This window comes from Mirounga angustirostris, unplaced genomic scaffold (genome assembly GCF_029215605.1).
Source record: "Mirounga angustirostris isolate CCGP_5_RB_7025 unplaced genomic scaffold, mMirAng1.0.hap1 SCAF_9, whole genome shotgun sequence".
NCBI lineage: Eukaryota > Metazoa > Chordata > Mammalia > Carnivora > Phocidae > Mirounga > Mirounga angustirostris.
This window is the reverse complement of record NW_026991717.1, coordinates 39,370,791-39,383,546: the sequence shown is the minus strand read 5'-3', so window position 1 is coordinate 39,383,546 and position 12,756 is coordinate 39,370,791. Positions and strand designations below refer to the sequence as shown.

At 49.6% G+C, this 12,756-nt stretch overlaps 1 long non-coding RNA gene across 1 annotated transcript in view; it reads left to right on the top strand.

The window, feature by feature from the left end:
* LOC135361562 (uncharacterized) overlaps nt 1-12,130 on the top strand; it is a 48,466-nt gene extending 36,336 nt beyond the window's left edge. The window contains exons 3-4 of the long non-coding RNA XR_010404983.1: nt 9,558-9,718; nt 11,816-12,130. This is a non-coding gene — a long non-coding RNA (uncharacterized LOC135361562). The remainder of the gene's footprint in view (nt 1-9,557; nt 9,719-11,815) is intronic.
* The last annotated feature ends 626 nt before the right edge of the window (nt 12,131-12,756 follow it).

The window sequence follows — 12,756 nt, the reverse complement described above, 5'->3', positions numbered from 1 at the left end:
CCAAGTTGCTGCACTGGGGGTCTGTATCCCCCAACAGTCAATAGGGTGTCATCACCCTCACTTACAGGGACACAGCTGAAGCCTCTTGCCTCAGCCAGCGGGCAGGCCTTTGGAATCCATTTTACACCACTCGGCCTTCATAGCAATCCTACCAATGAGATTATCTCCATCCTGCCTGGACATTCTGTCTCCTGGGAGCTCTGTTCATTCTTGGGGCAACTTGGGCTGTGCTGAGAGGGTTTGGCCTCCCACAGCTGTCTGGCCGCACAGGACCTGGAGAAGGCCTGACCCGTTTCTCTGCCTCTAGGTCTAACCAGGTCATCAGCAAGATTTGCTAGAGTGTAGACCATTTTGCTACGTATACTGGGCAGGGCCAGGTGGGGAGGCGGGAGAGGAGAGGAAGGTACAGCTGAAGAGCAGGACACAGCACCCGTCACCCTTCCTGTCCTCCTTCGTGTCCTGGAGGATATTGGGGGTGAGGAAGGACCATCCTATGTGAACGTATGAGACCAGTGTGGGCCACCATAATGACCACCTTTGTTCACACTTTGCCTTGTGAAGAGACCGCATGTCTTAACTCATCTTATCCCAAAGACAGCTTTGTGAATTGCTGATAGTATGCCTAGTCTGCAGATGAGCAGATGAGGAAAATGACCCTTGAGCAGATTGACCCGAGGCCCCTGAGCAAATGAGTGTGCGGGATTGAAGTCTCTGATTCCTCTGGGGAGGCTTCCAGAACCAGGCAGTGGAGGAGACGGGTTCTCCTCAGAGAAAAGGAGAAGGCCTTGCTTTTTACAACAGTGTGGAGCTCTTGCAAAAGCTTCGAGGCCGGTACAATATAAGTCATCGGAATAAAACAATCAGAAAGTCCTGCATCATGTCTACCCTAAAACCCCATGGCTGTAGTTCCCACAGCCTCACCTGGGCCGACAGGCTGCCTTCTCCACGGAACGGCACCAACCTCAGGCTGTCTAGATAGCGCTGGGGACCTGGGCAGGCTTCTGGCTGCCATCACAGCCTCCTCAAAGGGGGTTCCAGTTTGCCATCTGCTAAGTGGGGATATTGATAAATGGAGCGACGAGAAGATTGCATGGGGCACAGCCCAGAACGCTTAGCACAGTAAGCTCTTCCAGTTGACTTCATTCTCCCCTCCCTCTGAGGAGCTACAGCTTTTCCCCTGCCTGCTTGCAGATGGTATCCGAGAAAGGGGAGGCAGTTCAACTCTGTGTGCAGAATTTGGGGCATTGGCTGCAGATAGCTGAGCTCAAAACCCAACTCTCTCTTGTCCCAGCCTTGATCAAGTCTGTCGATTCTGTGACCTGCGGTTTTCTCGTGTATAAAATAATGCCCACCACGAGAATGAACGTCTCTCACACAGGCGCAGGTGTTACCCACCCGAGAGGAGATTCAGAGTCACTCTGGAGGGGGTAATGTTCAACCCAGAGGAGTGCCTCAAAGTTGGTGACATCTCAGAGCATTGGGAAGATGCATCGTGGTGAAACTAGGGAGAGGGTTTCTAGCACCTCCTAAAATCAAATCACTGGCATTATTAGTTACTCAGATAGAAAACCTGGCTCCGATCTTCCTAAAGGGAAACCAAGGCGCTCCAAGGAGGAACATAGCTCCCAGGAGACAGAATGCCCAGGCAGGACAGAGACAGAGGCCTTGAAAGGAGAGTAGGCCGGAGCCTGGGCTCCTTCTGGTTTCCCTACCCTCAGCCTTTCCTTACCCTAGTTTAATCCAGGCCAATGCAACAGAAACTTTTTGAGCTTTTACTATGTGCAGGTAGTATGGTAGGTATTTTGTAGGATCAGGTGAATCATGGATCAGACATTAACTTTTCCCTTAAGAAGCTTACAGTTGAGTGAAAAGAACTAATGATAGGGGCGCCTGGGTGGCTCAGTCCGTTGAGTGGCTGCCTTCGGCTCAGGTCATGATCCCAGGGTCCTGGGATCGAGCCCCGCATCGGGCTCCCTGCTCAGCGGGAAGACTGCTTCTCCCTCTGCCCCTCCCCCTGCTTGTGTTCCCTCTCTCGCTGTCTCTCTGTCAAATAAATAAATAAAATCTTTATTAAAAAAAAGAAAAGAATTAATGATAATATGAATAAGATCTCTCCATGCCCCCTGCCTCACGGACACCTAGCACAGCCCTTGGTACACAGTAGGTGTTCAGTATATGTTGACTGAATGTAAGCTATGAACTGTAATAGGTGGCAGACCCAGGTGGGTCTTTTATGGAGGGCTTTGATGGCTGCTTAAGAGTCCTCTGCTCCTCCATTTGTCCACTGATTCTTCGTCAAGACCGAGCAAGACCAGAGTAGGGCAAAACCCCAGCTTCTCTCTCCTGCCACCCGCCCTCCTCTGAACTCTGAGGAGTCTGCGGATGTCAGGAGGAAGTGGCCAGGCTGCGGAAGGCAGGCTCATTTCCAGTGTGGGGCCGGGCCGCCAGCCCCGGGTCCTGTTTACACAGCAAGGCGGGCAGGCCGGTAGGACTTGGCGGCAAATGCGCTTCTGCCTCTGAGAACAGAAGAGGCTAGCAGAGCCTGGCCAGGCCAGGCGCGGGGAGGCCTGTGCCAAGGGGAAAGTCGAATGTAAAGAGTGTTTCCTCCTGGCCAGGCAGCCCCAGACTTTTGTCTCCAGTCTGTGGGCAGTTCCTCCAGTGATTCACAATCAGCGGGAACTTAAAAATAAACCCCACCTCGGCCTCGCACCACAGGCTGGCCGGCACCTGGGGGGCTTGGGAGACAGGGAGGTTGAGGAGAGGCCCTGAGGAGGGCCGAGGCACCTGGGTGAGGCTGGCTGACGGGCAAGGGCATCTCCGGCCGGGCAGAGGCTTCGCCAGGCTGTTGCCAGGAGTCACGTTTTCCACCAAAGGACTTGGAAATTAGGCCGCTGGTCTGGAGCAAGGAACTCTGCAAGGCCTGGGTTTTCCCCTCCAGAGTGTGGTCGATGAAGCTAGGTAGAATTTTCAAACAGCTGGGCTTTAAGGCATATTTTGGATATAATTTCGAATTTATGGAAAAGTTGCAAAAAGTAGAACAGAGAACCCCTGTGTAAACTGTAACCAGATTCATCAATTGTTTACATTCTGTCCCATTTTCCTTCTTCGTTCTTTCTCTCGTATTTTTTTTTTCCAGAACCATCTAAAAGTAGGCTTCCGGCATCACCCCTCTCTGGCCCCAGTGCCTTCGGTGTACATTTCCTGAAACAGCCCGTGCTTGAATTCCTGACTGACCACTTACTAAGTGTATTATTCCAGGGCGAGCTGTTCAAGTCCCGCATCCCCCTCCGGGAAGCGGTGCTGCGAGGACCCCTCATGCGGAGAGGACGACAAGTAACTGGAAACATCTGCTGGAATAGTAATAATCAGCACAGCTCATTATCATGTACAGAGCAACTTGCACACATTATGTCATTCGGCCTGCACCACATCTCTCCTTTTCCAATGAAGAAATGGCCTCAAAGATGTGTGTAATTCGTCACACAGCACGCTAGGCTTTGCTGCCCACAGTAAGCACTGAATTCCGGGCCTGTCTCTTCCCTATACATATATTTGCTGTTTATTGCAATCAAAGGTTGGGCTCTAGGGCCTCAGTCTCCCCATTGTGCTGTGGGCACAGGATCTCTGGGGTAGGATGCGAGATGCTTCTGCAGCAACCCAGTGCCCCAGATCCCTGGGGACCAGCTAGGAAGGAGCCCTTCCTGTGTCAGGGCTGGAGCGGAAGCTGCTCCAGCGGCCATATCAGCTTCCTCTGAGTTCTTCTGGCCACCCCATGATCTGGGCTCAAAACTCTTGCAGATTGTCTCTGGAAACTCCGGGAAATCTCACCAGAAGACCCCGAGCCTCCCGGGTCTCCGGAGGCCCTGCAGTGATGAGGCCTGGCCACCAGATGGCCCTACACAGGCCACCGTGCTCTCAAGGAAGAGACCTGTCCTCTGTCCAGTGTCTGAGAATGGCCATTCTCCTCCGAGTACGTTCGTTCTGCCATCCCATTAGCCTCTGGCTGCAGCCAAGGAAACTGAGACCACAGGGGGCAGCGACCCACTGTGGTCACTTGGCTCGCTCTTTGGGCTTCCCAGGGGTTGTTACCTTGGTTGAGCAAGGCCACGGGACTGTGGCAGTTGCTGGATTTCTCTGGACCTGTGTTTCCAGGTGTGCAGGAAAGGGCGAGTCACTTCCGCCTGGCTTTCTTCAGGGGGTCTGGATGTCAGGTCAAATACCCAGGCTCGTCTGCCTCGTCCGGTCTGTGTTCTGTGTCGTCGCGGGTACGAAGAGCTGCCCGTATCCGCAGTGCTCTGAGGCTCTAAGCCTGCACGCCAGAGAGCAGCCACCTACAGGCAACCTCCACGCTGGCCTTCGGCTCCCAGAGCGACCTTGCTTGTAAACTCTAGTACAGGACACCCCGGGGCTCATCTCACCTGTGCCTTCCATTCCTCAGATTGAGGAAAGTCCAGAGAGGGCCAGTGACTTGCCCAAGGTCTCACAGTCCCACCTGACCACACCATAGTGCACATCCCCTAACCCTGGGGACGGCCATCATGAACTCTTCTCTCTGCCCAGAGACCCAGCAAAGCCTGTGTGGGGAAGGGCTGATACAGCTGGGGCAGGAATGGGCACGTAGGGGGCCACCAGGCCCTGGAGGCCAGGCTGCAAACGGGCTCAGTTCAGAGCCCAAGGGAACTCCTTTTTCCTAAGGGACAGCCCTCCCTCACCCCAAGGTCTTCCATGGAAAAACCCCTCGGGGCTCACCTGCCCAGACCCTGGGGGGAATATTTTAAAAGTTTAAACACTCTCCAGGAACGTGCTACGTTTCTATTCATACAGTGTATCTATGATTTTATTTATGAAATAAGGCTTCTGTTCTCTGTTAATTAGTGGGCTCATGTAAAAACCCTCTCCCTTAGCTCAGGATGTGGGGCACAGGGGGAAAACCAATAAAAATATAAAAATATGGAATTCCAGATGCACTGGGCAGGACCAGGCTTCCTGCCTGGGGGTGGGGTGGGGGTGTACATTACCCCATATTAGTAACTGTCCAGAACCCCAGGCTGATAACGTGCATATTTTGGGAAGCACATGCTAGTAACTTGAACTCATTCATACTTAACTGTAACTGGCTGATGGAGTGGCTTTTCCTTGAGCAAGTTTGGATGGGGAAGAAGAGAGGGAGCAGGGCCCTGAGAGCCCAGGAGCTGGGATGGGGAGGAACAGGGCAGAGGGTTGGGGGTGTGCACAGAGACTGGAAGTAGAGGGCCCCAGAGATTGCCCATATTGCCCACCTGCCAAAAGGAAATGGGAGATTTGTTTTCAGGAGAGGCCCGCCTGAGTTGCAGGGGGCACAGATAATAACTCTGTTTCCATGAGTCAGAGTTTGTAATGGGGTGGGGGTGGGGGGTGGAGAAAGAAGCATACCTGTGACCTAGAATTTCCCCAGCAGGAGGGGTCGGCCAGTAGTCCCAGCCTTACCCAGCTCTCTGCAGAGCCTCCCAACTGGCCTGGGAAGCAGGAACTGGGAAGTCATCTCCAGTTCTCTCCCAGTAGACTGAGGCCCAGAGAAAGAGAGGGGCTTGCCTAATAGTGGTCAACTGAGTGCCTAAATGCCTAGAAGACAACCAAGGTTTCTTACTCTGCGGCTTTTTACTCACATTCTGCCTGAATCTGGAGTTAGGCCAAACCAATTTCTGGCTCTGTGCCCCTGGACAAGTTAATGAACCTCTCCAAGCTCAGTTTCCCTCATCTGTAAAATGGGAGTGGTATCTCCTCTCTCCTGGGGTTGCTGACAGGATGTGATACTGTATGAAAGAGCCTGGCATACCGTAGGCTTGCAATTAATGATAGCTGTATTACAGAGGAGTTGGATTTTACTTGGGGTACAGTTCTTAAGGCAGCTTAATGCAAAAAAACCCAAAAAAACCAAAAATCCCCTTGAAAATCCTTTACGAAGGTACTATGAAGAGTTAAATCCTTATTGGGGTTAAGTGGGGGAGAAAGAGGAAGGCTTTAGGGCTGCCCAGGAGCCAAGACGGTGAGGCATTGTGGCGGCCGACTGTATACCGTGGAAAGGGTGTACGCAGTCCTGGCCAGTGTAGGAGGGTGGGTGCCGGGATGGGCAGGACCTTGATCGCCAGGTGAAGTCAGGCCCCGCTTGCTGTTGTCTGGAGGTGTTTGATTTTGGCAGTGGGGTGTTTCAGGGAGGTTCCGTGTGTGTGTGTGTGTGTGTGTGTGTGTGTGAATTTCCATCCACTCCTGAAGCTGTTTCTCTGCCGGAGAGCCGCCCGTTTATGGCTCCTGGCAGCCCCTCTGCGGCCTCTCCCAGCGCTCCTCCTCCCTGGCTGTCTGGACGCCAACTGAATTTGATGTGGGGAATTTGAGGAATTTGAAAAGGCAGAATGCAAAATGCCACCGGTGGCGACTGCCTTGTCAGCCTCCAAGGGGGAAAAGCCCCCCGTTTGTGGGGCAGTGGAAGACAAGTGGGGAGCCCCGGGGTCCGGACCCTGCCCCTGGCGCGCCCGGCCCCCAGCGCAGGTTCCTTGAGCCCCATCCCTGAAAAGGGGGCGATGTCACCGCCGTCGAGCTGTTGGGGGGCCAGGCTCCGGACCCGAGAGCCGGCCTTGTGCTCTCCGAGCGCGTCACCCGCCGCGTGTTGGAGAGGTTACCGAGGGTTCCTCAGTGCCCTGCTCTTGCCGAGCAGCGAGCGGAGTCCCGGGGAAGACTTCTGTCTGGGGCCCCGGGGGGCAGACCTGGGCCGCGGCCAGGATCCCAGCGCGGAGCCGGGGGTGGGGTGCGGGGTGGGGGTGGGGGGGAGGCCGGGCCGCCTGAGGTCGCCGGGCGGCCCCGGGCCCTGCGCCGCCCCGGACCCTCGGGGCCGCCTCGCCGCCCCCGGGCCTGCCCGCTGCGGGCGCCGGGGCCGGGGGCCGGGAGCCGCGCCCGGTCGGGGCGCCTCTATCTCCCGCGGCCGCGGCGTCTCCCAGTCTCGGCCGCCCGAGCGCCGGGCGTTATCTGCTCCGGCCGGCCGGGCCCCTTCCCGCCTGCCTGCCTTCCCGCCGGGCCGGGGCCGCCGCGGCGACGGGCCGCTCCCGCCTTATCGGCCGCCCCCGCGAGCGCGCTGGTGGCCCCCCCGCCCCCGGGCGCCGGGGATGCGGCAGGTCCCCTCACCCCGCCCGGCCCGCCCCTCCCCGGGCTGCCCCTGCCCGCCGCGCCCCCTCACCCCAGGATGCCCCTTCCCTGACGCGCCTCCTCCCCACCAGGCCTCCCTCCCCAAGATGCCCCTGCCTCCAGCTGCTCCCCCAAAGCTGCCCCCTCTGGGCCAAGCTGCTGGGAGTCCTGTCCCCAAGGGGCACCGCATCAGAAAAGGGTTTTTGTCAGATTTGTCCTTTCCTTAAAAAGATAAGCCTAACTATGCTTAATCCCATTTTTAGTCACGTTTTGAAGGATTTCACAAAAGAGACAAAGCTAGGCAAAACAAAACAAAAAAACAAAAGCGCCCAGCTTCTAAACCCACTATACAGTGCTTATCTACCAGATCTTTGGAAAATGCTTCTACTCAGGGCTCAATGTGTTCAATGCAGCACCCCTCGGAAGCTTAGTTTCCCCACCTGAGTATTTGACACTGTAGAGCTTGAAGGTCCCCCCCACGGTGCAGAGACTGTGGGGTGCAGACCTCTGTAATAACAATTTGGCAGTATAGATGGAAAGCCATAAAAGTATTCATACCCTTTGACTCAGTAATCTCTTTCTGGGAATGTATCCCAAGGAAACAGTTCAGCAGCAGCAAAAGAAAAAAAAACAAAACAAAAAACTACGGGTTCGTCAATGTGTTATTTGTAAAGCGAGTACGCATATCTTTCTAAGTGCAAAATAGGAATACACAAGTTGCTTGGAACTGGGTTTGAACCCCCCATGGTCACCCACAAACCTTGAGTGATTGTCTTCACCTCACTGAATTTCCCTTTTCCCGTCTGGAAAGTGGAGAATCCCACCCCTCAGAGGGCTTTTGTAAGAATTCCAGGAGACAACCTGTGACACATCTACAGGGTTTGGGTAGAGGAAGAAAATAAAAAATGTTTATTTTCCTTTCTCCATCCTTACAGAAATGAAAGTTGGGGATATTTCAAGCCACATTTGTAAATACTAAAGAACATGCATCTGGTGGTGAAGAGCTTGGGATTTTTGAGTCCTTCAATATTGGATTAGATCAGAATCCTAGCTTCAACACTTATTTCACCACTTATTTCCTTGACAAGAGAATAAAAGATGTAATAGAACATACCCCCTAACTGTCGTGAGAGTTACATTAGGTAATATGCACAACATGTGTGCGCCTGGGCCTGTCACGTAATAAGCACTCAATATTTGGTAGCTATTATTATTATTAAATAGTGTTTAAAACTGGAATTAGGGGCTCCTGGGTGGCTTAGTCGGATAAGCGTCTGCCTTCAGCTCCGGTCATGATCCCAGGGTCTGGGATTGAGCCCCATGTGGGGCTCCCTGCTCAGTGGGGAGTCTGCTTCTCCCTCTCCCTCTGCTACTCCCCCTGCTTGTGGTCTCTCGCTTCCTGTCAAATAAATAAATACACTCTTTAAAAAAAAAACCTGGAAATAACTTCAGTACCCCAAAATACTACAAGCTGACTAAGCCAGTGACTCTTTTAGTGGAATATGATGCAGTATTTCAAAAGAGTTAAGATAATTAATATAAACTAATGAGGAAAGATGTACAGGGTAAGTGCAAAACGAACATTGCATCCATCTGGATAACTGATCTAAATATGAAAAATCAGAAGTAAAAATATAAGGTGAATGCTTTAGGAAAAGTCTTGTATAATCTTGGGGGTAGGGAGAATCTTTTCGAGGAGCCAGGGACCCATGAGCATGAAGGAAAAGACAGGTTAGACCAAATTAAGATGTTTAGAGGTCTACACAGTAAGAGACTCCACAAGCAAGTCTAGAGACAGTAGTAGATGGGGAGAAAAATTTGGTATGTATAAAATAGACAAAGTGGGGGGCGCCCGGGTGGCTCAGTCGTTAAGTGTCTGCGTTCGGCTCAGGTCATGATCCCAGGATCTTGGGATCGAGCCCCATGCCAGGCTCCTTGCTCAGGGGGAAACCTGCTTCTCCCTCTCCCTCTGCCCCTTCCTGCTGCTCATGCGCTTGCTCTCTCTCGCTCGCTCACTCTTGCTCTATTTCAAATAAATAAATAAAATCTGAAAAAAATAAAATTAAGGGTTCGTGTCTTTCATATCCCTTTTGATCCCTCATGTGGAATTCCTATAAATTAATTGGAAAAAGTCAAACAATAGAAAAATGCACAGCATCACTTCACAGATGAGGAAATGCAAACATGAGAAAGGCACATAGCCTTCCCAGTTGCTGGGGAAATGCAAATAAAAATATAAACTAAATACCATTTTTCACCAAGCACTGTTAAAGTAGAAATGGGCATGCCCTTTGCCCCACCAGTCCCACTTTCAGAACTTTATCCATAAAATCTAGCCATTAAAAAAAATATTTTTTACTATAGTGTTCTTTATAATGACAGTCTGCCGTGTCTGCCTCTAGGGCGTAGGAGGATAAATTTGGTTACATCCAAACTTGAGAATACTGTGGACTGCTACGAACGAGCTCATTGAAGAAGTAAGTGTTGGTGAAGATGTGGAGAAAGGGGAACCCTCGTGCACTGCTGGTGGGAATGCAAACTGGTGCAGCCGCTGTGGAAAACGGTACGGAGGTTCCTCAAACAATTAAATATAGAATTACCATATGATCTGGTAATCCCGCTGCTGGGTATTTATCCAAAGAATACAAAAACACTAATTCAAAAAGATATATGCACCCTTATGTTTATTGCAGCATTATTTACAATAGCCCAAATATGGAAGCAACCCAAGTGTCCATCAGCTGATGAGTGGATAAAGAAGATGTGGTGTATATATACAATGGAATATCACTCAGCCATCAAAAAGAATGAAATCTTGCCATTTGCAACAACATGGATAGATCTAGAGACTATAATGCTAAGTGAAATAAGTCAGTCAGTGAAAGACAAATACCATATGATTTCACTCATATACGGAATCCAAGAAAAAAACAAATGAACAAAGAAAAAAAGAGACAAAACAGAAACAGACTCTTAACTCTAGAGAACAAACTGATGGTGACCAGAGGGGAGGCAGATGGGGGATGGGGGAAATAGGTGATGGGGATTCAGTGGACACTTACCATGATGAGCACTGAGTAATGTGTAAAATTGGTGAATCACTATATTGTACACCTGAAACTAACACTGTGAACTATACCAGAATTAAAAAAAAAAAAAGGAATGTATTCGCTCAATCCCATATACAGTGACTTGGGTTCTCTGTGATATTGATAGGCAAACCAAGACAATTGTGCAGTAGTATATAAAGTATGATCCCAATTTGTGTTTAAAAAAAGCCTGTGTGTGTGTGTGTGTGTGTGTGTGTGTGTGAGAGAGAGAGAGAGAGAGAGAGAGAGAGAGAGGAGCAAGCTTCCCAGCCTTTAACCAGGGTATATATTTGGTTACATTTGAGCCTAAGGAAAAGTGGGTGCATATATGAAAGAAAGCAGTAAGTGGTTTTGCCCATTTTTCTTTTTTCCCTAGTTCTACTGGATATAATTGACATATTGTATATGTTTCAGGTGTGCAACATGATGAATTGAGATATATTTTATATATCATATATATAAATACATATATATGATCACCTCCATAAGTTCAGCTAATTTTTTTTTTTTAAAGAATTTATTTATTTATTTGACAGAGAGAGACACAGCGAGAGAGGGAACACAAGCAGGGGGAGTGGGAGAGGGAGAAGCAGGCTTCCTGCCAAGCAGGGAGCCCGACACGGGCCTTGATCCCAGGACCCTGGGATCATGACCCGAGCCAAAGGCAGATGCTTAACGACTGAGCCACCCAGGCGCCCCAGTTTAGCTAATATTTAAGTGTCCAATACAATAGTGTTAACTATATGTATTTTGTTGTGCAACAGATCTCTAGAACTTTTTCATCTTGCATAACTGAAACTCTATACCCGTTGAACAACTCCCGATATCCCCCTCCCTTCAGCCCCTGGAAACCACATTCTACTTTCTGTTTCTATGAGTTTGATGACTTTAGAGACTTCATATAAAAATAGAATCATGCAGGAATTGTCTTTTTTTTTTATTTAAAGATTTTATTTATTTGGGAGAGAGCAAGAGAGAGAGAAAGCACAAGCGGGGGGAGGGGTAGAGAAAGAGGGAGAAGCAGGCTCTCTGCTCAGCAGGAAGCCCTGAGCCATGCTGGGGCTCGTTCCCAGGACCCTGGGATCAGGACCTGAGTGGAAGGCAGACACTTAACCGACTGAGCCACCCAAGCACCCCTAGAATTTATCTTTTTTCGACGGACTTATTTCACTTAGCATAATGCCCTCAGGGTTTATCCAGGTTGTAATGTCTGACAAGATTTCCTTCTTTTCTTAAGGCTGAATAACATTCCATTGTACGTATAGACTACATTTTGTTTTGTCCTTCCATAGACAGGTAGGTTGCTTCCATCTCTTGGCTATTGTGAATAATGCAGCAATAAACATGAATATGCAAATGTCTCTTTGAGATACTGTTTTCAATTCTTTTGGATATATACTGCTATGGACTGAATGTTTGTGTCCTCCCAAATTCATATGTTGAAACCCTAATCCTACTGCGGTGGTATTTAGAGATGGGGCCTTTGGGTGGTGATTAGACCATGAGTGTGGAGCCTTCATGAGTTAGTGGAATTTAATGCATTAGTAGAATTAGCTTTCTGCTCTTTTCAGTGTGAGGATCCAAGAAATCAGCAGCCTGCAGCCCAGAAGAGGGCCCTCAACAGAACTTGACCGTGCTGGTACCCTGATCTTGAACCTCCAGGCTCCAGAACCGTGAGAAATACATTTCTGTGGTTTATAAGCCACACAATCTATGGTATTTTGTTATAGCAGTCCAAATGGACTAAGACATATACCAAGAAGTGGAGTTGCCGGATCATCTGGTAATTCTATTTTTACATTTTTGAGGAATTGCCATACTGTTTTCCATAGTGGCTGCACCCTTTTACAATTCCACCAAGATTGCACAAAAGTTCCAATTTCCCCACATTCTCACCAACACTTGTTATTTTCCAGTTTGTGTGTGTGGTTTTTTTTGGTTTTGTTTTTTGTTTTAGATAGTGACCATCCTAATGAGTGTGCGGCAATTTTTCATTGTAATTTTGATTTGCATTTCTCTGATGATTAGTGATGTCGCGCATATCTTCATGTGCTTGCTGGCCATTTGTATGTCTTTTTGGAGAAATGTCTATTCAAGTCCTTTGCCCATTTTACATCGGGTTATTTGGGGGTGTTTTTGCTATTGAGTTACAGGGGTTACTTATATATTCTGGATATTAACCCCTTATTACACATATGATTTGCAAGTATTTTCTTCCGTTCTATCGGTTGCCTTTTTGCTCTGTTGGTTGTTTCCACTTTGTTTTCTGTGTTGCGTGGAAGTTTTTTAGTTTGGTGTAGTCCCACGCGTCTCTTTGCTTTTGTTCCCTGTGCTTTTTGTGCCAGATCCAAGCAATCCTTGCCCAATCCCATGTTGTAGAGCTTCTCCCCTATGTTTTCTACTAGTAGCTCTGTGGTATCAGGTCTTACACTTAGATCTTTAACCCACTTTGAGTTGATTTTGTATCGAGTGTAAGATAAGGATCGGACTTCATTTTGTTGCACGTAAATGT